Below are 2,731 nucleotides of genomic sequence, written 5' to 3' on the forward strand. Positions count from 1 at the left end.
TGCCATGTTTAGGTAAGGCCATGCCCCTCCTCATTTTCACCTGCCGGTGGGGAGTCTCACAGAGTGGAAAAATTGAAAATGTTTTGGAAAGTAAGCTTGTACGAGCAATGCAAACAACTTTTATACAGAGCGTGCACCAGGAGAAATTGGCTGTAGCATGCTCTCGCACGCGTTTAATATGCATTCCCTCTCTGGAGCGAGTACAGGGTTGTGCATGTGCATTTTAAGTGGAGAGGGCAGGTCTTTAAGGCCCTTTTGCTAAGAATCCAACTTGCCCAAATTGTTTAATCCTACAGCCCCCCCATTTTTAAAAAGGTGATTATGCTTCAGATAATTAGCATATTCTTCAGCTAAGTATATCATTCTGGAAGTATTTTCATATTTGATGTTTATTATCCATACAGTCTCAAATCTTCCTGAGAAAATCAATGGTCAATTCTCCAGCCATGAAGCTTTGTCACACCAAAGCTAAAATGTCAACCAAACTCACCTGTAATTCCAGCGAACAGGATCTCCGTGTGACTTTTCAAATGGAAAATGAAACATGGATCTGCTCTGATAATTTTTTAATCAAACAAACAAAGTAACATAAATGTGCTCACTAAGCTTAAATATTTACAATAAAATGTTAAAAATAAATAATTCCCTATGTGTAAAACTAACATATCCATCCATGCATCACACCATCTTGCTGTGCAACCAGTGGAGTGTTTCATCAGTGTTTAAAGCCCAGGCATCATGTAAACAATGTTTTCCAGAGTAGAGACCTTTAAGATGAAAAAAGAAACAGATTTAAACAGGATTTTTTTGAAAAAAGTAGCTTAAAGTAGTGTGTACTTGCAGCCTGGCTCACCAGTGTGTCCTCTGTGCAACTTGTCAGCTCAGGTATCTGTGTTGTGAGACACATTAGAGGAGCCAGCGCACATAGAAAAGAGTCCAAGAGCAAAGAGAGGCTGCTCGACACGCACACCGTTTTCTACAGGGAGACACAGAGAGCCCAGTGTGCCTCCTTCAGGCCATGGATATGTTGGGGCAAAGTGCAGCTGCAATTTCAGTAAAAAGTGGCTCCACACTGTTCTGACTCAGAGAAGCTAAGTACCAACATGCCACTTTATTCTCTATTTTAAAGTGTGAAACATTTTATTTTCCTTATGCTTAACTCACTATAATTTTACTTATTTGTTTTGGGTAAGCAAACCAAGCAGCTGTTTAAGATACTACAGACAACCCGAAGGGCAAATTTATATAGATTTTTTGTTTTCTTAGTAATTTTTATAGGATTATTGGAAGGAAAAAAAAAAAAACACAATTTCATGATAAATTGAGTTTCTTTTAAGAAAATATTTTTATGATCATGTAGAAATTCTTAACAAAGCATGCAAAAAAATTTTCTTTTTTTTATTTGCAAGCTTGACGCACAAGCAGACAAACCAGTGAAGACTCGTCTTTATAGATGGAAAAGCTCTTGGAACTCCCTAAGGCACTTTACCTGATTTGAACTGAACTTTTCTCAAAATAAGATCTGCTAGTTGTTCCCAAACCTTTGGAAAGCTCTACAAAAGGCCTTCCCTCTCCTACAGACAGTTGCATAAGCAGAGCACAGTCTTTCCTACCTTAAATTAATAAGAACCATTTGGGATTTTCTGTGGCAGCTGAGCTGACAGTCCATGATTAGTAAGAACAACAAAGCTACTTATGATACTAATACTTTTGCAGTCAGAGGTGCAGGTTTTAAGGAGTGAGTTGAATACTAAGGACACTACATTTAAATAGCCTTAAAGCTTCATCTTTCAACTTTAGGTTTTGGTTTTTAAACACATTTTGTTTCTGTATCACGTAACTTTTACTTGCATCGTTTAAATGTGTGCGTTAGAGTTATTTTATTTGTCGTTTGTTGTTTCACCACAGATATTTTTTTTTGCAGCTTACTTTTGCAGTTTTTTGGAGCAAAAACTAAAAACCCAATGACCCTTTATGGTAAAAGGTATGGCATACTAGTTTATTTTATTACCTTTGACTACAATGGATGGCATATACATATAGCACAGTGTCCTCCCAGAGCTGCAGAGAGTTTATTATGGATGTTCTGGACATGTCTGTTATTTGTTGTAATCCCTATAACTGGTGGAGATAGAGGGCCCAAAAATCTAATTTTGCTCATGGCTCCATGGATGCTTGAGCTGGCCCTTGTTTTTTTTCCACATAGATTGTAAAAAAAAAAAAAACAAAAAAAACTTGAAAGGTAAAATACTTTGACAAGGTACTGTAAATGACTACTTACATTAGTCTCCTCAAGAAAAGCCCCAATGAGAGACATGGACTCTCCCAGGAGGTGGAGGTGTGCTGCAGCATTGACTGGACAGTGGTCAGAGGAAGTGGAAATCCTGCAGTTGTGCACACTGCAGAAAGAACTGATGGGACTGCATGTGTCAGTAATGAGGCTGCATGAATCAGAACCAGCAGTGGATCTCACAGTAGAAAGGATCTGCAGTTCTGTGCTGCCAGTAACTAGAGGGAGAGACGGGCTGACATCGCTGTCAGTGGGACTGTCTGCCATGTCATGCTGGTTCTCTGGAAACACCCAGGAGGGATTAGGACCTCTCTGTCAGAGACACATTTTAAGGAGTGAGTTTTTCACTGTGAGGTGAAATCATATAGCAATTGTTGCTACATAATAAATATACCAATATCGGATCAATGGCGCCCTCTACTGTGCTGCAGAACTGCAACA

Source organism: Cyprinodon variegatus, unplaced genomic scaffold (assembly GCF_000732505.1).
Source record: "Cyprinodon variegatus isolate N-32 unplaced genomic scaffold, C_variegatus-1.0 Scaffold564, whole genome shotgun sequence".
Lineage (NCBI taxonomy): Eukaryota > Metazoa > Chordata > Actinopteri > Cyprinodontiformes > Cyprinodontidae > Cyprinodon > Cyprinodon variegatus.